Genomic DNA, 23,946 nt, shown 5'->3' on the forward strand with positions numbered 1-23,946 from the left:
CATTTTAGAATGCATATGTATTACAGTATGTTGGGTTCTTAATTAGTGGTTTGTTCAGGCTGAAGAGGCAGTAGCAGGTGGTAAAACATGAACATGTTCAATAGTTATTATCTAATGAAATACTGTCCACAAACCTTACCTGGCATGCACTTCGCTATAAAGACCGGCAAGTATTTCTTCTGAAAGAACTTCATTCAAAAAATTGAGGAGATGGCTTTCGTGCTTTCACAGCTTTTCTTTTTTTTGTGTAAGATATAAAAAGTTTAATTAAACAATGATAAGACCTTAACACTGATAATATAATGGCAGGGTTAAGGTAGAGGTCAGAAATATATAGGTGGTCAAATTTATATGTTATACCATGTAAAAGTGAAACAACTGGAGCCTCTTACATCTTATTAGCATTAGCAATATTATTTATTTATTTATTTATTTATTTATTTATTTGCTTTTTATTTTAAGAATTTGTTTTGGTAAATGCAGACATTTCAAAAAACATATTATGAAGCTGCTGCTACTTTATATGTTGTGCTTCAAACTCCATAGGTCTACCTACAATCAAAACACGTGGCCTATAAAAAAGATATCAACTGTATTTAAAATAGTTACATATTTTAATTAATAATAAAAGGGGGAACAGTAATACTGTTTATAAACCTTGTTTTGCATGGCTTTAAAAGTGTGGGGGTGGGGACAATTTAAACCATAATAACTCATCTAACATATCATATCATGCCAGAAACTGTCTTTAATGTATAATAGTGTTTGCCTTAACTCACAGCAATATAGAGAAATCAAAAACAAGTCTGTCGACAGCTACAATATACATTTAAGCAAGGTTTTACTTGTTATGCAACTTCCTTCAATAAAACACACTGCACACTGAAGTATCATTAAGTAATGATTTTATAATTAAATATACACGTTTTGTACTTTGCAGTTTATGTCAGACTTTCAAATGAAACTCAAATGACAAAGGGGATTGTGATCAAACAGCGCAGTGGACATGCATGCGGTCTGAACGAATCATGCGATCAGATTCGCTTCAACCGGATGTGACACTGAGATGCCATGCAGCAATTGCTGTCATGATATCATTGATATATCAAATACTCATATCTGAATTGTAGCAGATTAGAGCATGATGGTTCTTTTTGTTATGAGAGGTATCCAGACAATGATTTTGTTTTTCAGGTCAGCAGTTTATGCAGGCAGTGAAGCGATAATGCTTGAATAATAACTGCTCTGTTTGGATATTTCATTCCGGAACTGTATATTCCCCATGGTGGGATGTTTCTGGGTCTGTCTTGCTTCTGCTCTTGCTTTATATTTGTGCACACAGACTGTCAAACATTTATAATTCCTAGGTATGGGTCGGGTCTTTTAATACAGCCAGCCAGAAATAGCAGACAGAAATAGCTCATAAGCTGGAACAAGATAATATCCAACTTATTTGGTTCAAGTTAATTCTCAGGCTATTTTATCATTAACAGTACTAGGCAGGTAAGACTAGTAAATGGCCATTGTACACATATGGTGTACAAAATGAATATGCATTGCTGTCTTTTCAGGCTAACAAGTTAATTAAGATGAAATCATCTGCATATGACCTTTAAGCTAGTATTAGCAGTCTAAAGTGACCTGCTGTTAGGTTGCATTGAGCTAATTATGTGACAATAAATCTTATACAGTGTGAAGCAATTTTAATGCTCTTTAAAGATAGTGGAACGTATTTATGATAACAGCTTTAAGCACTTGAATAGCAGCCATAGTGAGGCTTAATGTGGCAGGAACTGTCAGTCTGGATCAATACATGCTTCTCAGAGCTCCTTTGGTGTGGTAATCCAGGCCTCAGCAAGCAATGACCTCATGTATAGCCTCAGTTCTTGTTTTTCTTGCTCATTTTTTTTTAAGACAAACTGCACTTATGGAAATGACAGGACTGAGCAAAAGCTAATTACTTAAAAACAAAACAACCCACCCCCCAAAAAAACAGGATTTGTCTGTGTGTTAAACTAGTAAGCTTGCATCTATGGTATTCTATCCTTTTTGTCTGGCGCAGAAGGCTGCTATCCAAAAAAACAATCAATGTAGAAGCTTTGACAAAGAAAATGGTTTGCCGAGCACTTTAAATTATTAACATCTGAGATTGCCATGGTTACCATAGTTTTTATTTTTTTTCTCCAATATATTATGGAAAGTATGTATAGCTCATTAGGTCAAACAAGCTGAGAATGCAATTTCAAATGCCTGCACAAAACTGAAGCTGAATCAAATGCTGTGGCCAACATTTCTGACCTGAATGAATGTGCTGACTTAATGCAAAAGCTTTTTACCCTGGGGATCTGTACTTGAATTATTTCAAGATTACAATTTCAAGAACTGTAAATGGTCACAAGTGAAATATATTGCAATTTTCACACTATTTTTCAAACACATGTGTCAGCTCTGCACCAGTAGACATTTCTATACAACACATTTAACTGTTAGTGTCCACTAACACTACAGTTCAGACAATGTAAGCAAAGTAAGTGGTGTGTATGATCATGGAGCATAACTTGTGTGATAGTCATGTGCAAAAGCTGAAAAAAGGGAATAAGATCTGTCACCAATATTACAGGCTGAATTGTGAGGCTGGGGTAAAGCTAAGATAGTATTTTCTTATTCAATCCTCATTTAGGAGAGCAGAGAAAGGTGAATATATGCACAGAGAGTTTGGGGCACATTCAGTTAGTTTTGTTTCTTCTATTACCATCATGCAAGTGTAATACAAACTTTTTTTTTTTTTTTAATTACTCAGTGTTCTCTAATTAGCCAAACATTGTAATGGCTGCAAAATAGCGGCTACACAAAATCACCCTTATTGCATATCTAATTGAATGTTTATTAATATGTAGTCAAACTTAAAAAAATGCATATAATTAATTTATGTCATACAAAATAAAGTGTAAACAAAATTCTTGATGAGGGGGAACATGATATTCTAGGTCTGAATAAAGAGAATGATCATTGTGGGTTTAAACATTCCTTAAAAGAGTCTTTAAAACTTTGGTTCTTGAGATTCTTTGGTTTTGGTTGATCTAGGTGATGTTTTGCAAGCGGTAACTTTCCCTTTAACTCTTAAAACTCAGCCCCATTCATTTTGGGGCGCCAGCACACTGAAGGTTAGGCACATATTACTCAGGCACTGTAAAGGCCACCTACCTGGTTCATGGCTTGTTTAAAGTACAGACTCAGGGCTTTCCAAAGATGTATTCAGTGTGTGTATGCAGTACTCCTAGCCGGAACTACGATCGCCTGTGTTAACCTTCTCACCATGTGAGTTAACAGCTTAGGTTTTGTTTTGTGTCTATTGCTCCGTCATTGTAGCAGCTAGACTGAAAGGGGCAGTATCGTTGGAAAGCTTAGAAGCTCAATGGAATCCCCCCATTGGCTGCAGCATAGGGGGGAACTCCCCCCAGCACACAAAAATGAAATTCAAGCCCTGCAATCTGTCCCACAAGTATAAATACTGTACTGTAAACACCATGACATACAAAATGTGTCCAGGTCAATGCCTTTATGAATAGAACAGATAATCCAATATGTAAATAGTGGCCTCCAACTCTGAGGTCAAAATCCTTGTATGCCACCTTGCAGAGCTTGACACTGTGTGACAAAGGCATACGTAGCTTATGTGATACTGAACATGAAGGACTGACATCATTTTAGTATAGTGTGCTTTTCGTGGCAGCAGAAAAACTAGACTGTTTCAACATGTGCTTCACTCTAACTTTGTTATTTATTAAATGAGATGACACTTCTTATTCACAGCAATGTCATCCTCTAGCCTCCCTTGGCAGATACCCCATGCAGATAGAAGGCAATCATTATGCCTATGTTTACAGTATAAGTAATCTGTGCTGTGAGTGTCTTCCTTCTATCCAACACCATGATTCTATGAAATTCCCCGGTGTGGAAAAATCAGAAAAGGATTCAATACTGGTTGTTTTTTGCAGAAAAAAAAATATACAGTATATATTATGCCTAACTTCACAAATGTTTATCTTAAATTACATTGAGAAATAAAAAGTAAGACATTTTGCATACCAGCATGCAAAAAATATTGGCACATCTCTAGCTTATGCATTTTTTCTTTCCAGTCCACACACAACCAAAAGTCTCAGCTTAGTAGCTTGCACAGAGACAGTGGCTACTAAATATATTTTTACATTTCTGATGCAATATGCTCAGGCATTTTTGTTTTCAACATAAGCAGTTCTGTAAATATGAATATGTATATAAAAAAGGAAAGAGAATAAAATAAACTCCACTCTTTTAAAAAATGATCGGTACAAAATTTCAACACAGTAATTATTATATACGTTGGAAAATCACTATGCAGGGTAAAAATAAGTGGTATATTAACATAGGGGTTTTATTGCCACTTCAGTTTTCTTTAAGTGCTCTCTACCACTTAAGGTATAGCTTATACAAAAAAGCTCTACATTAAAAATATAAAATTAGCATTTTTAGTAGAATGTATTTCTGTTTTATGCTCCAAGGCACTAAAGCCCATGCATGCATATAATATGAATTTGATCATCCCCATGGCAACATGAATTGGATGAAAAGGTGTACTTAGTGAATGTGAGATCAGATGGTATTTATTTTTTATTTATTGAGTTTATTCAGAGAGTAAGTCATACCAAATGCTGATGAATTATAGTACAGAGGGAACAAAGTGGTGGAAAACATCCAGGTTACAGTTATAAGAATGGGAATGCTTGGCAAAGGTTTTTGGTGATTAGCGTTATTATTTACAAACACAAATTGCTTTCAGAATTGCCAGTAAGAAAATTACTTTTTGTTCAACAACCATGCACAAAATGTGTGTTGTCTACGATTTTCAGGATGTGTTTTCATGAGGGAGGAATAATGAACCGCTGCTTATTATAACACATAGTACCTATACAGCAAGGTCAGAATCAGTTGTTTTGAGAATACACGAGTGCATTTCATTTTAATCTGGGCTGAAATAAATACGAGCAAACATGCTCTCATTAGGAAGACATTGATTTGAGCTTTAGTTTTTTGGTAATACAGTAGGTAAAGTTGTATTTGTCCCTATAGCCTTCCATAAATTATTTAGGGGCTTAATGTGGTTGACTCCTGTCCATTTAAAATCATATTCTTCAATGAGCAGGACACTGACATTAGACCAGTCTATTTTTATGTAGTTTTCTTTTTGTGCTTTATCGGCAGATATTCCAAAGTTCTGGTATGGCCTGGACTGTCTTTTTCTTTTATTTATTTTTTGAATCCCACCATGTCTATACTTCAGGGATTGAAAAAAAATAAGGCTCCCATTACATATTGAGTCCTTCCAGGTTGTGCAATGAACTAAATTGGACACACCTGAGCTTAATTACCCAAACGAGAGCGATCACAATCCCAGGTGCATCTAATTAAGCTCATAGAAAAATGTGGAATGCTATCTACACACTATCCTTTTTTTTTTTTTTTTTTTTACTAACAACTTACAAAACCACTAACATGTTTTAATTGGTTACTGTATTTTCATGTTTCAAAAAATTCAAATTCACGTCAGAAACTTGACATGTACAGTATAAACATCAGAAGATAAATTGCACACTGGGCAGCAGTGTGGAGTAGTGGTTAGGGCTCTGGATTCTTAACCAGAGGGTCGTGGGTTCAGTCCCAGGTGGGAGACACTGCTGCTGTACTCTTGAGCAAGGTACTTTACCTAGATTGCTCCAGTAAAAACCCACCTGTGTAAAATGGGTAACTGTATGTAAAAAAAAAAAAAAAAGTGATATCTTGGAACAATTGTAAGTCGCCCTGGATAAGGGCATCTGCTAGGAAATAAATAATACTATCAATTTCCTTAACAGACTGTCAAGGGTCAAACGGATATTTTGTTGCTTCTCTTAAAGTCTTACTAAATTCAGGTTACTCTTTGTTTTGTTTCTCTCAGTTTGTTTATTGTGGTATCAACATGGATTGTTTTGTGTACCAATACATTTGTTTTGAAAAGCTGAAGGCTACCATTATCTTACTACAATCCTCCTTCCTCTTGTATTTTCTCTGCACTAACATCCTGCCCCCATGATCACCATGAAGCTCCAGCAAGCAACCCCATGTTCATCCCCAGTGACTAACACTAAGCAACCCCAATAAAAAACAGACTGTAGGAGATGCTACTCTAAATGGCACCATTAAGAAACCCTGGCCTTTATTATTTATTTATTATTATTCATTTCTTAGCAGACGGCCCTATCTAAAGATTCTAGGATCATTACAAATAAATGATCCATCCTTATTCCTGCACCACTTTTTTTTACTCTTAAGCAAGGAGAATCATAAATCTAAATGTAATTAAGATTAAATGTTTAAAAGGTTAAAGCTGTGCTGATTAAATAGTGATAGCCTTTACAACCTCTCACTTTGTAGCGCCTCATAAAAATTAGTTTTATGGATTTCCTGAAAAAAACAAACACTGTAATGATGGAATATCCTTTCTTCGACGTAGCCTTTTCTTTGAAAATGTTGATCTTCGTATGTCAAACCTGGTTTATTTTTGCCCCAAAAGACTATGGAGGGAATCCATAAAAACCGGATAAACACCCATTGAAGTTACGGAACTTGAAAAGAATAACTCAGGAATTCAATTCTATGACTTCTACGTATTCTTCTGGTAAACACATCTGTATTCCTGTGTTCTGCTTAAATCTTATAGAATACAGAAGTATGTCAAACTCAATAAACACAAGAAAGAACAACTATTCTTGTTGCACAGACGTGTTTTGTAGCTTTCTTTTAGATCCAAAGCTACACAAATGTACATTATTGTGTAATGAAGCATGTTTATGATTTACTTCAATGGATGCCAAAAAGAAACTTGAGAGTGTTAGTGATATTCATTGCTTTGAAATTGTAATATTTCACCACATGTTTCTGTTTTACTTCACAGTCTTTTTGTTTAAAGCTGGGAACCTACTTCTTAAGTCATTATTCATCTATTCATTATTGTAATCGTTCAACATAGGATCTGCCCTGTATCTACCTATAGGGCTCAAGCAGCCAAAAGCTATATTCTAACACTTCCCCTTCTTTGAACCTGCATCTGTTTCAATATAAGTTAAACGTAGCAGTTGACTTTATTTTCTTTATTCCTGTCTAAAAGGTACAAAAATGTTCGTGGATAAAATTAAACATGTTTGTGCCCAAGGAAAGTGCACTTGACACAAGGCTGTCTTTTCACAACTTCAGCTGCATCAATCATAACTGATTACAAATTCATCACCTTGAATCAATTTGTGTTCACCAGTTCAAAGAAAGTGTTTGTATACTACCCGTTCTTTCCAGGGTAATTCATTTCATGTGGGTATTATTACATGATTTTTGAGCCTCAACTTTTAACTTTCCATGAATTATGTTGTGGGTTTAACTTTTTTTCTTCTTCTTCTTTTTTGTTTGTGTTATTATCGTTTTCTCCCAAGTCAAAGTTCAACATATGTAAATTATATTGTTAGAACATTTCTGTATTTGTATTTGTTATTGACAGACAGTATTATTAGCCACTAATAATCAACATATATTACTGTAACAGTTTCATCTTTTAATCGGTTTAGTTACTCTAGCCATGCAGACCTCTGCTTAGTAAATATTAATCTACTCTCAGTTGCTAACGAAAGGTCAAATAAGTCATTGGATTCATCAGTCCCTCAGCCTTGGGAGGAACTCAGGGCCTTCAAAGCCCTCAACCATTCAGCAATTAGAACTAATTGTTACTCCAGGCCTTGTTCTGTGAAAAAGTGGCGCTGGGGTTTTGGCATGAACTGTCATGGTGGTCCTTCATACAGCTAACATCAGAAGAGAGAGTTCAGGAAGTAGTTCTTGGGAGATTATAATAGAGAGAGCAAGGAACACTTACTCGAACACTCAGTGTGGTCAATTTGGAAACTAATATTAATTTGTAAGTTGGCATGAATTGTTCGGTGAAGGGGGGGTGAGGGGGTTATAGTCCTGGCAATAGATTTACACTGACCCCCCAACACATATTATCAGTAAATATAATTCCAGATTATTGTGATACATGGCCAACCATATTAGCATCTTAAACAAATAAAGGGCAGCACTTCTTTTGGAACAATTTCTATGTAACTTTATCAATTAAAAGATAATAAGTACAAAAGATGATTCAGACCGGCTTCTTTTGTCTAAGATAAGTGCCTCAATCTAACCATGCTTGTGTGAGTTTAAGGTGAAAAGGAAAATGTTAAGAATCTGAAATTCAAATAAAATTAGCTGGTATAATTATTATACAAATATATTCTGTGTTGTTAACAGAGTTGGACACATATACTCACTACTTGTTTCTTCAGAAAAAAATATATAATGTCCTTACTTATTACTCATTACATATTATGTGTTATATTTCTTTCTCTTGTCTTGTCCTGCGAAACAGTTGTTGTGACTATTGCTTACTTTTGAACTACTGTATACGTCTGGGAATTAATTTATTAAACGTGTCAAACAGGTTTTTACAATTTTTGCTGTATAAATCCACTTCATTTTTGGTATATAAAAAACGTACTGTATATATTTCCTGACTCAGTAATTTTGCATTGTGAAGAGAAAATCATACAAACATTAGAATTCAATAAAACCATGAATAGCAAATCAACAATAACAACAACAAAAAAAGTCTATAGAAAAACGAACTATATGGTGATAAAGCAGTAAACGTAGGAATGATGGAGTGATGCAATAAATGTAGTCACCACTGTGGAAGCAAGCAAGCAAACATAATTAAGTGGTACGTACAGTCAAGTAAGCCTCCTCTTGAAGCTGTGTTTCCTGTGATTTTGAAGTGTATCATCAGAATTGGCATGTAGGGATACACATCATTTTGTTCCTTGTACCTAGCCTTATTCAATGACAAGGCTCAGAAAGACTGATTTGATTGCCTCACGGCTTATTGTCGCGAGACATCCCAGAAGAGATTGCATCATCGGTGTTGAGCAGTCTGTTGTGTCGGGGTTCCTAAAGAAAAGACCAATAATGTAGGTGTACAACAGAGAAAAAGTAACGAGACAAACTTTCTTTTTTGTGGAAAACAACTGTAGTATTATTACTCAGATTAAAAATGAAACACCTTATATTACCTTGTTATTGACAAAAGTAATATTATTACAATAAAGCGTTACCACAACTCTGGTTGTTCATTACAAAAATTATTATTATTATTATTATTATTATTATTATTATTATTATTATTATTATTATCAACAAAACCACCACCACCAACAACAACAATAATAGTAATAATAATAACAGTTATTTTTGCCATCCTCAGCTCTCAATCAAAAAATTACTTTGGCCTTATGTTAATGTATATCCAGCAATAATTAGCAAGTTGTAGTTTCAGGTCATTTTGAATGAAAAAATACCCCCTAAATACTTTTAAAAAATAAATTGTCAGACACTGATCTTTAAACAATAAAACCTGGCACATTCTAGTCATGAATAAATTATATATATATATATATATATATATATATATATATATATATATATTGCAGTGACTAAACAAATTAATGCATGTGATGGATAGAACACACACACACACACACTTTTGCTCAGTATGTTTATTCAAAATTAAGGAAAAAAATTAATCAGAAAATTAATATGATTTTTTTAATAGAAATAAGGATGAAAAACTTTCTTATTGCTCATATTGGGCCCTATTCATAAAATTCATTTTTTTCTTAAGGTATGTTTAAACCTAATTTGTTCAAGGTATCAGTTTGCTGTTATGTTGAAAAATTATATATTGTTATATTTGAATACTATAGGTTGTCAACAAACGCAAAAATATGTTTTAAAAAACAGAGCACTTTGAAAAGGTAAAACAAGTTCCATTGTGCCAAAATGTGTCATACAATACAGCCACATATTTCACAACATTGTTTTTGAAAGATTAATAACTTATTTTAAAAATCATGTCCTTCAAAGAAGTTTAAGAGCTGGTTTGAGGTATTTGTTTCAAAGCCCTTTCAAGGTTAATGAATGTGTCAATTTGAACTAATGTGATCGGCAGAGAACCTGGATTGTTAGAATAAGCAATGTCTTGTAAGCCATATCCCATTGCCACAGGAGCTTGGGCACCTTGTTTAAAATCAGTCACAGACTGGCATGAAGAAGAGCAGGCTTGAACAATGGCACCAGAGGAGAATGGTCCTAATGAATTCCATTTGCTACTCCACACCTAGAACGTCTAGACTTCACCTCCTGTGCTTTGATCATGCATTCAAATTCAAAATGTTACCAGTGACCTCTTTTCTTTCTTTTTTTGGCTGTTTATAGGCAACTATTGGGCCTCTGGCCATTGACTCTATTTCAAAGTGTTGATCTTCATATGAAATCTATTGCAATCAAAAGAAATAGAATAGAAAAATATGCGGTTTGATACCAGATACTGTATTCTAAATTTAGAATACTAGCAAAATAAAAAGGTACAATAAAATCACAAACAAATATGACAGTATTGTACTTTCCTGAACTACAATTGCAATCAAATTATGTTTGTTTAGAGAATGGCTAACAAACCACATTGCTATTTATGGTTAAGAGCAGCAGAAATGCTCTAACCTTGGCTACAATATTAATAGGTTAAAGTAAAATGTGTTTCAGAAACTAATCTTTAACTACAGGTTTGGTTTCTTTTCCTCAGCTTAATAGAGCATACTATACATAAGAACATAAGAACATAAGAAAGTTTACAAACGAGAGGAGGCCATTCAGCCCATCTTGCTCGTTTGGTTGTTAGTAGCTTGTTGATCCCAGAATTGCATCAAGCAGCTTCTTGAAGGATCCCAGGGTGTCAGCTTCAACAACATTACTGGGGAGTTGGTTCCAGACCCTCACAATTCTCTGTGTAAAAAAGTGCCTCCTATTTTCTGTTCTGAATGCCCCTTTATCTAATCACCATTTATGACCCCTGGTCCTTTTTTCTTTTTTCAAGTCAAAGAAGTCCCCCGGGTTGACATTGTCTATACCTTTTAGGATTTTGAATATTTGAATCAGATCGCCGCGTAGTCTTCTTTGTTCAAGACTGAATAGATTCAATTCTTTTAGCCTGTCTGCATATGACATGTCTTTTAAACCTGGGATAATTCTGGTTGCTCTTCTTTGCACTCTTTCCACAGCAGCAATATCCTTTTTGTAAAGAGGTGACCAGAACTGAACACAATATTCTAGGTGAGGTCTAACTAATGCATTGTAAAGTTTTAACATTACTTCCCTTGATTTAAATTCAACACTTCTCACAATATATCCGAGCATCTTGTTAGCCTTTTTTATAGCCTCCCCACATTGTTTAGATGAAGACATTTCTGAGTCAACATAAACTCCTAGGTCTTTTTCATAGTTCCCTTCTTCAATTTCACTATCTCCCATATGATATCTATAATGCACATTTTTATTGCCCGCATGCAATACTCTACACTTTTCTCTATTAAATTTCATTTGCCATGTGTCTGCCCAATTCTGAATGCTGTCTAGATCATTTTGAATGACCTTTGCTGCTTCAACAGTGTTTGCCACTCCTCCTATTTTTGTGTCGTCTGCAAATTTAAGGAGTTTGCTTACTAAACCTGAATCTAATTCATTAATGTAGATTAGGAATAGCAGAGGACCTAATACTGATCCCCGTGGTACATCACTGGTTACCTCGCTCCATTGTGAGGTTTCTCCTCTAATCAATACTTTCTGTTTTCTACATGTTAACCACTCCCTAATCCATGTGCATGCATTTCCTTGAATCCCTACTGCGTTCAGTTTGAGAATTAATCTTTTATGCGGGACTTTGTCAAAAGCTTTCTGGAAATCTAAATAGACCATGTTGTATGCTTTGCAATTATCCATTTTCAATGTTGCATCCTCAAAAAAGTCAAGTAGGTTAGTTAGACATGATCTCCCTTTCCTAAAACCATGCTGGCTGTCTCCCAGGATATTGTTACCATATAGGTAATTTTCCATTTTGGATCTTATTATAGTTTGCATAAGTTTACATATAATAGAAGTCAGGCTTACTGGTCTGTAGTTACCTGGTTCGGTTTTGTCTCCCTTTTTGTGGATTGGTATTACGTTTGCTATTTTCCAGTCTGTCGGTACAACCCCTGTGTCAAGAGACTGTTGCATGATCTTGGTTAGCGGTTTGTAAATAACTTCTTTCATTTCTTTGAATACTATTGGGAGGATCTCATCTGGCCCAGGGGATTTGTTTATTTTAAGAGCTCCTAGTCCCTTTAACACTTCTGCCTCTGTTATGCTAAAGTTATTTAAAATTGGATAGGAACAGGTCGACATGTGGGGCATGTTGTCTGTGTCCTCCTTTGTAAAAACCTGTGAAAAGTAATCATTTAATATATTTGCTATTTTTTTTTTCTTCATCTATGATTTTGCCATTTGTGTCTCTTAGACATTTAACCTCCTCTTTGAATGTTCTCTTGCTGTTATAATATTGGAAAAACATTTTGGAATTGGTTTTAGCCCCCTTAGCAATACTGATTTCTATCTCTCTCTTGGCCTTTCTAACTTCCTTTTTGACTTGTGTTCGCAGTTCCAAGTACTCTTTCTGTGTGCTTTGTTTTTGGTCCCTTTTAAACGAATGTTCTCTTTTTCTCTCTGTAAAGTGCCTTTTTTCGCTGAATATTTTTTTTAATTGATCTATTAAACCATTTTGGCCATTTTGTTTTAGATTTAGATTTGTCTACTTTGGGATGTAATTGTTTTGTGCCTCTAGTACTACATTTTTAAAAAACAGCCATCCTTTTTCTGTGGATGTTTTCTCTATTTTACTCCAATCTACTTCTATTAGTCTCTGTTTCATACCTTCGTAGTTTGCTTTTCTAAAATTGTAAACCTTAGCTTTAGTCATTACTTTTGGGGTTTTAAAAAATATTTCAAATGAGACCATGTTGTGGTCTGAGTTTGCCAATGGCTCTCTGACCTCTGTTTTAGTTATTCTGTCTTCAAATAATGAAGAACCACTGGTTGTCAGGCAATGCAGCGTAACCTGCTTTTCCATCCAACCATGCTACACCAGTTGACTGAACATGAAGTCAGATCCAGTAGTTTTTCCTCCCAGACATTTGGTGTCATTGTTGACTAGGGTTACTTCATGGTCAGTCATGGCATAACAATGACCATGGCTTTACAATGAAAATGTGTAGTCTAAATTATGCAAATAAGGCAAAACTTTTCAATGGCTTGATCAAATACTTTGGGTTCATTGTTTTTCCAAATTGCAGGAGGTTCAAATATATTTACAATATATACCAGATGCATGTTTTTCTGCCATTTCTCTCTCGGGTAGATGTTCTAAAATGCCCTTACTGCAGCAGAATATGGACCCAAATCCCAATCATTATTGGTATTCATGAAACTATTCTAGATTGTTGTTGTGTTCTTCAAACACTTAGGTGGACAAACCTTATTGTGGTTCACCTATGTGTCAGCTGTCGATCTAGAAACAGACTTTCACTCAGACCCACAGTGCTAAAACCTCAATGGTGATGAATCGGTAGCATAAGGTAGTGCCAGCATTTCTGTCTGTATCCCTTTTCACCAGTTTTAATCTTATTGTTTAGAAAAGTAATTTCAACTGTCAAATCTGTCTCTTGTCATTATTTGTTCATTAGGGAGATTTATATAATTTTTGTTCTGAGAAAGTGCACGTATTGAATATCAGAGATCAGGAAGGGAAGATAACATGAATATTGTCATCATCCTTCATCACTTCCAATGAAAAATTCCAAGATAATTGTTTAAATGCCCTGCAGAGTTTTCAGTGCTCTACTTAGACCATTTTCAATTACCTTTATCCCTGTCCTTCAGGGTAGATGATTACAATGAGGAAATAGAAAACATATATGTCTAGGACTATAATATTCTTTTAAGCAGTAAGTGTTCATACATTTTATTTTGTAATTCCTAAATTGATACTTTCAATTTCTGTTAAATGTAAATTTTTATTATTTTAAACTGATAAGTAGGGCTTATTACTGCTTTAAAAAAAATACTTCAACATAAGAAGTATTTTAATTCAGAACGATATACTTCTGAAAATATCACTTGCCAAAAGAGACGACACATGGACTGTAATGCAGTACGTACTTTAAAATCTGGTACATTGTAGCAGTATGTAAAATTCCCCATTCATGACCCAACAGCAAAATGAAATCAAAATGTTACCCATGCACAGTATTGTGTACAACGTAAAAGTTAATGTTAAAAGTTATATATAGTTGTTTTGGTATATTTTTTTCGTCTTTTCAAATGTTTTGTTTGTTTTGATTGATCATATTGGGTTCAATTTGTTAGGCTGAATCATTGTGGGCCAAACCACAGAACAAGCACCAAATACTGGATATCATCCACTCTGTGTGACACCACAGTCAGTCGGAATGCTGAAATATAAGCGGGACAGGGATTTAAAAATGTGAATTTATGTTTTAAAAGTGCATTGAATGATTTTTATAACAAAAACCAATACAGTATTTCCTTTTTTCCATAATTTATATTTTATCTTCTATGGTGATTTTGAAAATCTCTCCCTATTTTTTTTTTTAATACCCGACTAAGCTCTCTGCTCAACACCCACCCTCCCACCCCCCACATATCATAAAAGTATTAGGATTTCCAGTCAATGTGAGGGCTCTGAGTGAGTGAACAAACCAACAACATAAGTCTTTTAGCCCATGATGAAACGCTCTTATATCCTGTGTTAACTGCATTTTGTTTCATTAGTGCTGTCGAATAATATATGCAATATCTCATGAGGTGCCAGTTTCAGATACAAACTTGTCTCATGGTCTTGGGAGTTAACTCATTTTTCTTAAGGTGATTTCAGCCTTAGCGCATGGTGGTGACATCATTGATATAATTCAATACTCAGAATGACTTAAGTTAGTGACATCTTAAACTAGTAATGCAATCGGGGTCCTGTAAATATACAAATCTGACACCCTACTAAATCAATCCAGTATGTTAACCCTGTTGTGATAACTTCTAGTGCAATCAACTGCATTAAACTGAGTGGAATGGCAATCACACAAGACCTGGCGCAATTAGGATCCAGAGAGGCGCATGTTTATTAGCGAATCAGAAATACTTACAGATCACCACAGGTCTGTCTGATTCTCTAGAAGCAAGTTAGACATGAGCCCCTACTGTACTGCATACAGGTCATAACATATTATTCCCAATTTCAGTGCTCTCAGCTCCTGCCCACTCAGCCCAGTCTGATAACTTTATTGGGTAAATTACTCTCTAAAGTAGCTTCTATTAACTTCAGTTGAAGAAAGTGTTTTTCCTAATCAGATACTTAACAACAAATGTGTGTTTTCCTTAATCCAACACACTACAAGGTCAAAACCCTGTAGACTCTACCAAAGACCCTGAGCTGAAATCTGCCATGCAGTTGTTTATAACATGGGTAGAGTTGAGTGTTTTTAGTGCCCAACTGGCTGGTGCATCAGTGTCTGTGACTGCAGGCAGGATATCAAGGAATACCCCTGTCTTCATGTAGTGGCAAATCTCCAAAAAACTCCTGAATAGTCTTTATGCAATCAGAAGCCACTTGGTATACAGCTGAAAACACAACAGGACTCAATTAATCTCCCTGATCCTTTTTTTAAACTATGAACTATAGTGTCTATAATTTACCATGTTACATTAATTCATTTCTGCTGTTTTTTTTTAAAGCACAGAATATTTGTTTAAATTGGGTTTGTAAGACAGTAACGCTAAAGAAAAACGCTAAGGAAGAATTATTTTTTTCCAGTAACCTTTCCTAATTCTGACTTTTACTGTTAGTTCATGCATGGTCCTGTAAACCCTTTGATAATATGAGTACCCGCTCAAATATTTCTGCAAACTTGGCCCTGAAACAATATACTCATGATAAATGCCTTTGTAACAGACATTTCATACATACTTTTAAAGACATGTATACACTGTCAAAAGTAAAAAAGAAATAAACGAAGTAACAGAAGTCAAACAAATACCTATATTGTTCTTAAAATGTAATTACAGGTAGATAAAAATCATGAAAATATTTCTTCATTCTTCCAAGATGGAATAAAATTTGCCCACAATTGTGGTCTGAAAAGTTGCTGTCTCTGTGTTTGTTGAAAGGGGACTGAAGATGTATTGTGTGGTCTTATCTCAATCTGCTGCATCTGTCATATTATCCTGTTAAAAACTGGGGTACCATTTCAACTTGAGCCATTACCAACAAAAACTCACTATGTTGCATATAATACAACTGTCAGTTTATCACAAGCCTTTTTACATTCAGTGTAACTGAAGTATGCATTATTGCTGGAGGGTTTCAAGAATAATAAAATGTAGGCATATATATAAAAAGCAAACAGTATCAAGTTGAATGTGTGTGAGAAGAAATACAAAAAAATATATATTAAAAAACAAATTAGATATATGGTATTAAGGATTCAAAGCACACTCAGACACCATATTTCAAATTGATAAAGGCCAGATAACCATGATCCTTTTTTGACAGTTTTTTCCATTCTCATAGCGTTGGCTGATAAATCTGTTAGACATATGAAGAAAGGGTATGAGAAGTAATGTGCTTGATAGAAATCCAATCCCAGTAAGCTGTGCAATGACTTGTTTTACACTTCCTATGACAATCGCTCCTGGTTATTAGATACATTGAGACATCACTGCTGGATGTAACTCAATAGCCGGTACTAAGTATCATACATGTAAAGATGATGAGGAATAACACAAGTTGATGACAAGGAGCTCTGTGATTTATTTCCTTGCAGCTAAATGTTAGGTAATATCAAAAGGTAAAATGATGCCCAGCACTGCAAGCTAGAAACCCCATTCTTTTTTAATTTATTAATGATGAGATTTCTTGTTAACCTTTGCGACTTAACCTTCTTCATTTTGTAAATTAGAACGCTTCTGAGATTAGAACTAAACTTTGCAACTGAATACAACAGAGCCTGGGGACAGGGTAAGGCTTTATCAATTTTATCAACAGTCCTGAAATCTAGAGATGAAATATAGAACCCTAGTCACAAAAACTATAGAAACGTAAGATAACTCAGTTTGTTTAACTGAAAATGTGAAAGAAATTCCCTAAAACTGCAGAGATGAGATCCTGTAGATGGCTCTGTAGAAAGGCTCCCCACAATAAGGGTAGCTGTGTGTTGTTTGAAAATACTGACCTTCTTCAAAAATAACAAAGAATAAAGAAAAAATACATAGGACTCAAGTTTAGTCGTATTACGGCATGAGTCCCTTGTTAACAATTACACTGGTGTTGCTTTTCCTTTTGAAGTTCTGTCCCCATAGCCTCCTGCTTGGAAACATAAAGCTCTGGCACTTAGTAATGCCTACCCCTTTAAATACAACGGCTTATTGTTCCACCTGAGATTGCCACCACTAACCTTCGACCAAATATTGTCTTGTGGTCTGGATCAGCACGCCTTGTTCACCTGGTAGAGTTAACAGTGCCATGGGAGGATGCTGTAGATGAGGCGTATGAGAGGAAGAAACTGCGGTATGCTCAACTAGCCACTGAAGCGGAACAGCGAGGATGGAGAGTCTGGGTTTACCCAGTGGAAGTGGGTTGTCGAGGATTTGTGGCACACTCTACAACCCGGTTTCTCCGAGACGTCGGATTCAGTGGCCAAGAGTTGCGTCGCACAGTGAAGAACTTATCTGAAGCAGCAGAGAGGAGCAGCAACTGGCTGTGGATTGAAACGGAAAGATTCTGGCTGGGGATCTCAAGCACAATAGAAAGAAAGAAACGCTGATGTACAGGTAAGTAAGCTGGGCTGAGTTACTTAGCTCAATCCAGACGGTTGTCATGCTGATGCGCTGGGGAGGCCGCACTGTGGTTGAGCCGTTGTGTGTGCTGATGCGCCAGGGAGGCAAAATAAGCTGATCCCTGGAGCCAGCATTACACTTCAGCCATTAACACCAGACAGAAGGATATCTACATCATCATATGGAAGGAAACGTAAATGGATGGAGACACAGATGGATCACATTAGTTTACTGTAAAGCTACGTATTAGTTGGTGCTTATCTTGGCGAGAGCCGAGTTCAAATCAGCATGAAGTTTTAACATCTACTCTTGTGTAATGGAAATCTGTTAATATATATATATATATATATATATATATATATATATATATATGTTTGCTATCATTCTAAACTGTTATGTTGCTCTGGAATGTTATATTTTAAAAGCTGCTCTTTTGGATGCAGGCCTGTGTTGTTTTGCATTCTTATTGCTGGCATTAGAATTCTTTAAGACGCTAGGTTTTCTTGGTGCTAACTAACCCAAGTTTGGACTTTTCTGCAGCACAAACTCCTGCTATATGAGTGTAGTCAGCCTTTATCCTGGATGCTGGGCCACCCAAATAAAGCATAATTCAGATCAGTAGCATGAATCACACTTTAGGGGTGTTTTTGTTACAAAGCTCTCAATGAGATTGGTAGAAAGAAAAACGTATTAGCACCTATGACATGCTAGTCGAGCAGTGACGTCCCCAGACCAGATAGCTGACAGAGATACACACAGGCAGGTACTTGGGTGAAAAAGCGCACTGCTGTGCCATTTTTATTACACAAAAAATAAAATAAATATTTAAATAAAAACAACGCTCATATAGCAAAATAAAAGTTTTAAACAGAAACAAATCACGAACACAAAAGTGACACCAACTAAACAAGTACTGTGCTGGTGCTTCCAGCATGCATAACAATTGTTATCTCTTTACTTTCGGTTTTGTTTCTGTTATGTTTTTCTCGCTCTGTCTCACACATGTTCCTCCTCTCGAACACCCACCTTGAACACAGAAGCTGCAGGGTTTTTATACATGTGACCATCTGTGGCAAAGTGATAAGTGGTACGTGCAGGTGTAGGGGTGATGCAGTGCAGTAATGAAACACAGAGAGTTATAATCCAGTTGGAAACCGTTTTTAATTGTATTCGGGTCTGGTGACCAAACAATAAACCTCCGGCAATACACACCAATGTGTAAAGCACGGAGGAAACAATAATAAATGGATTACAGTCCAAATAATAAAGACACACTATCCATCCCACAATAATACAATACATGGTCACCAGTCCGGATGCGTGCAGTAGTGCTCGTGGTGGGTGATAACAATTACACAGTGACTGTGGTGTAGTGTTGTTCCGGGTAGTGCTGGCCCAAGGCGACAGCTCCGGATACGTGTTAGCTGTCTAGTGATTTACAAACAAAAGACAATTACTAACAGTGACAAAACAAACAAAACACTCACAAACTCTTTTTTTAAGTTTATAGGAGTTTTCTCCTGGTCCTTCCAGTTCCTTGTCTGGCGAAGGAAAAGATTGCGATTCTCCGTCCCCTTTATGCTATCACGCATGACCCCTTGGTAAACGAGTGCAGCTGTCTCTACTATGTGCAGCTGCTACGTTGTTTCCCTTCCGGGTTAATATGTTGCTGCAACAGAGTCTCGCCTTCTTCCAGATTGACCGACTTCCTGGTCCGGGGAGCTGTCAGGCCAGCCCGTCCAAAGACGTCTCCTTTTGCTGCTTAGCGCCCTCACAGGTCGGGAGGGAGATTTACAACCAAAACTCATTGTATTTCTGTCACACCATCTCATAATAATTAGAAACACTCAAACAATAATTCAATAAACGGCAGCAGCCACATTCTCACAAGCTGTCTGGCAGAGGACACGCTGGTAGCACCGCCTCTGGGAGACCACATTCAAACCGAACAATAACAACAAAATGACGTGTTGTTAACTAAACACAACATACATTCAAATCATACAAAACAATATATTAAATTACATGATTTTCTAAATTTATTGGCCATTGATAAAAACCATCTAAAGTACTTTGGTCCAAGTCCATTCTGGTAAAGTACCTGCTACCTACTGAATATGTTTTTAAAGTAGTAGAATGGGATATTTTGTGAACGAGCATATTTTTAATACAGCTAATCTTTCTTATTTTCAGTCTAGAAGTGATTTGCCTGTGGCATAAAGCTATGATGTTTGATCAATTCTAGATTATAAACAAGACAACATTTGCTTTTTACACAAGAAGCAATAAAACAAAACAGATTGCATGCTGGCAGCATAAAAAAAAAAAGCTTTAAACAGCATGCATAACGAATGACCTTTTCCTTTCTTTCAATATTGATTAGTGTTTGAAAGCTTTTACCGTGTTGGTCCAAAAATACCTTGTAGGCCCCTTTAGGTGAAATAGAAACAGGGATTTTAAATGATGCTTTTTAACTATTAGACCCCTGAACATGTACTAGCAGGAAAGCATTACATGACAGCAGACACATAAAAGGATGTTTTAAACCAGTCTACATCTAATATTCTGTTTATGATATTTACATGTGGCTAACTCAATGGATAACAGCTAATATTTTTATTTTATGTCTGTGCAGGTCCATATTGCTTTAACTTCCTAAACACCTACGGGTCACAGCTTGTAAGTAATGTAAAAAATTCACTGGTCGCTTACAAGGGTTTGAGTAGTGCAGAATAAGGGGGATTTAATTTGAGGAACGGGGGTGCTTGTGTAACATGGAATTAGAGACATAAAGCTGGACATCTTGAGATGTGAAGAACTGGACAAGACAACGATGTGAAACACTCTGAACTCTCACGTCTCACCAGGTCAGGCAGCATCCTCTGGCTGCTGGGCGGCTATTGAGAATGAGAGACAGAACAAATAAGGACAAAGCTCTCAGTCCAGGTCGGAACCAGGCGGTGTCTCTTAGCTGCTGGACGAACAAGGAGAATGAGAAGACAAACATAAAAGACAAAGGGAACTGAACTACTCAGAGCAGCATCCCCAGGCAGCGAGGCTGGCAACTGGACGGCGTGGAGAGTTTAGGATAAAGAGTCTCGGGTCCGTGTTGGAGAGATGAAAATAGAGACCCCCCCCCCCCCCCCACCACCACCACCACTTGGCATGGCCCAGCTCGGCAGGTGGGGACTCAGCCAGCCAGAAGGGACAGAAAGGTGCTCGAACCTGAAAATAAACTAGGTAGATGGGATAGTCGGTCTGGGGAGTGAAAATCACTTCTCCTCCCAGAGGGATCCCCATGCGGACAGAGCGGTATTAGAAATAAGAGGAAGTGGAGGAGGAGGACAAAAACAAACACAGACAAAGGGCGGAAGCAGTGCTGGGTGTATATATAAAAAAGAAGGAGAGATTGACATGCTAAGCTACCTAACGGGAATGCCCATACCACTCTGGTCACGCCCTTTTTACTTGATCAAACAGAGCAGCACAAGCTGTTGGCAGAGAGACTGGAACTTGGTTGAAACTGAACTGCCCCCCAACCGGAAGTAATTTGCGTGGCTAATCCCGCCCCCACTGAGTGCTGCCAGGGAGGCTAGAGAAGCTAAATACAAACATAAAAGTTGTTTGTTACAAGACCACAGTGTAATTACGTGATAATTCCCTATCACAAAAGAATGTTTTTAAAAAAATGCATGTCAGTGCAGTAAAGACCTTGGCAGTATCTTAAAAATGTAGCGAGCGCATTTTGGTTTGAAATGTGAACTGCAAATATAATGCTCACTTTTGTGTTCTAACTTTATTTACTAAATAGTCCAAAGTTTGCTGGACTGGATTATTCTGTAAGTGACTTGCTGTAAAGCATTTTTTCCAACCACCATAAAAAGCTTCTGCCGCCACTGCAGCAGGACCACAATTACTCTATTTGTGTGACAGTCTGGGTATACTGAAATCACATACTCTATAACTTCTCCAGGAATTGTTTACGTGTCTGCTGAGAGTAGAATACACATTCATGTATAACATTACAATATGTATTTCTAAACGATCAATGAAACTTGTCTGAAATTATATATAGTCTGTACTTTGCTGTTGAGCCTAACAACACTTAGACCTATATTGAACAATAAATAATTGCCTGAAGTATTTAATGGTTTCTTTTGTGTCCATTATCTAAGTTCTCAGCCATTTTCAGGACTCTTAAACCACACCACCTATAATGCTAATGGTTAGTATATGTCTATAATGGTTAGAAGTAACATCTGTCAAGTTAAATCAAAAAGGCTTTGGAATGGAAAAATCAATACATTGTATCGCGGTATAATAGTCACAGTAGAGCTGCCAAAGTTGTCATAACAGACTTGCTGCTCTTTATTAATTTATGTAAAATGTATTTTAAAGAAATCAAGAATGTTGCCAATGGTCATAAGGGATTTTCTCACAATTTACTTAAATTTTATGTTCCTTTAAATTATTAAGTGTGTCTAATGAGTTTAATTTACCTTAGAATCTTGTCTAAAAGCATATGTGAAACCAAACAGTCCAAACATTAATGAAATTAATAGAAAAAATCATAATAGTATTAAATTTACAATGGACTTTAATTAATGAAACAATTTAAAAAGCTTTATTCCTTTATACAATGTAAAAATGTACTTTTTTGCTTCCTGATTTTATTGTGCCTGTTGGCTTTGTTATCAAAATCAATATCCTCTTTGCCAAGCAGTTTTTTACATAGGAAAATGAATTTGATTTGATGGCTATTTGTTGACACTTCTTTCCCACATTGGTGGATATACAGTACCTTAAATCACCATTCACAACTGTATCAGAAGTGTGTTGCTATGGTTGCTACAGGAAACATCTGTGACACTAAGTCAAAGAGTTGGAGAGTTGGAGCGGTGGGCAGTGACAAAGTTGGTGATAGTTACCAAAAGGATGCAATATTTCTAGATTAACAAAATATGTGCAAATCTGTTTAATAAGGATGAAAACAGAAACCACAAATTACGTTTATACATTCATAGGAAGATTCAATGATCCATAACTCATCGGGATCAATGGGTGTTTGTTATATATGTGTGTGTGTGTGTTTTTTTAGTCGTAGTGGTTGTAGTAGGTGGAGTGGTATAAGTATTATTATTGCTGATAGGCAATCAAATGCAAATCACTGTGAATCATTGATTTTAAAGTTCAAGCACAACTTCTAAAATATTGCCATGGTCTCAAAGTGGAATGTTTCTGCCATTTCCCCACCAAGTGCACAGTTTAAGGTTGTATGGGCAGTATATGTCCATTTATTTAACCAATTGATGATGACACAACCTCTTTTTTATATTGTAAGCACTTTGGTCCACCTAACTGTGTTATTTAGGTGGAATTGTTTACACAATTTGCCCTAAGACCTACTAAACGTTTAAATAAAACCAATATGTCAAAGATGTCTCTGGCTGTTACATAAGATATTTTCTGCACGCAGGCCTACGGTGCTCCTAGCTGTCAGAATTTAAACTATGAGTGCTTGAGGCAGGCAAGTGGTGATTTACCATACTATGTTTCTTTCTGTGTTTTATCTCTAGTCTATCAACCCAAATTGTACCTTTGTCCAATAAATCTTGCATCAGAGCGGCAAAAGTAATTAGTCCTTTTAATGAGCAATAATTCAGCCTACAGCCTGTCATACTCAATGATTTGATTCATCTGTTTTTTTGCTTTAGGCATAAAAGGCAGCCTCATTAAATGTGCATTGAATAAAAATAAAAAAAAAAACACATCCTTGTGTTCATTTCCTTAGCATAAAGTATTTTTCAGTGTTACATATCTCCCTTAGAATTCAGCCTACTTAGCCCCCTGCATACAGTATGAAGTTTGTAATGTGGATACAGTGTTATTACCATAGGTGGTCGCTGATGAGTGGCCCAATTCAAAGTATTTCAGGAAAATATAGCTTCTTGCAAATAAATATATCAAATGTGAGAAATAATTTGTCTAATTTGTGTCAACTCAATCAACATAATTATTGCACACAATGTGTGTGTGTGTGTGTGTGTGTGTGTGTGTGTGTGTGTGTGTGTG

General features: G+C 36.1%; 1 long non-coding RNA gene across 1 annotated transcript in view; it reads right to left on the reverse strand.

Moving 5' to 3' along the window:
• Positions 1–17,646, reverse strand: part of LOC131739424 (uncharacterized) — a 39,644-nt gene extending 21,998 nt beyond the window's left edge. Inside the window, exons 1-2 of the long non-coding RNA XR_009330522.1 lie at positions 17,493–17,646; positions 8,830–9,048 (exon numbers count right to left, since the gene is read on the reverse strand). This is a non-coding gene — a long non-coding RNA (uncharacterized LOC131739424). The remainder of the gene's footprint in view (positions 1–8,829; positions 9,049–17,492) is intronic.
• Between the last annotated feature and the right edge of the window lie 6,300 nt (positions 17,647–23,946).

This window comes from Acipenser ruthenus, chromosome 1, assembly GCF_902713425.1.
Source record: "Acipenser ruthenus chromosome 1, fAciRut3.2 maternal haplotype, whole genome shotgun sequence".
Taxonomy (NCBI): domain Eukaryota; kingdom Metazoa; phylum Chordata; class Actinopteri; order Acipenseriformes; family Acipenseridae; genus Acipenser; species Acipenser ruthenus.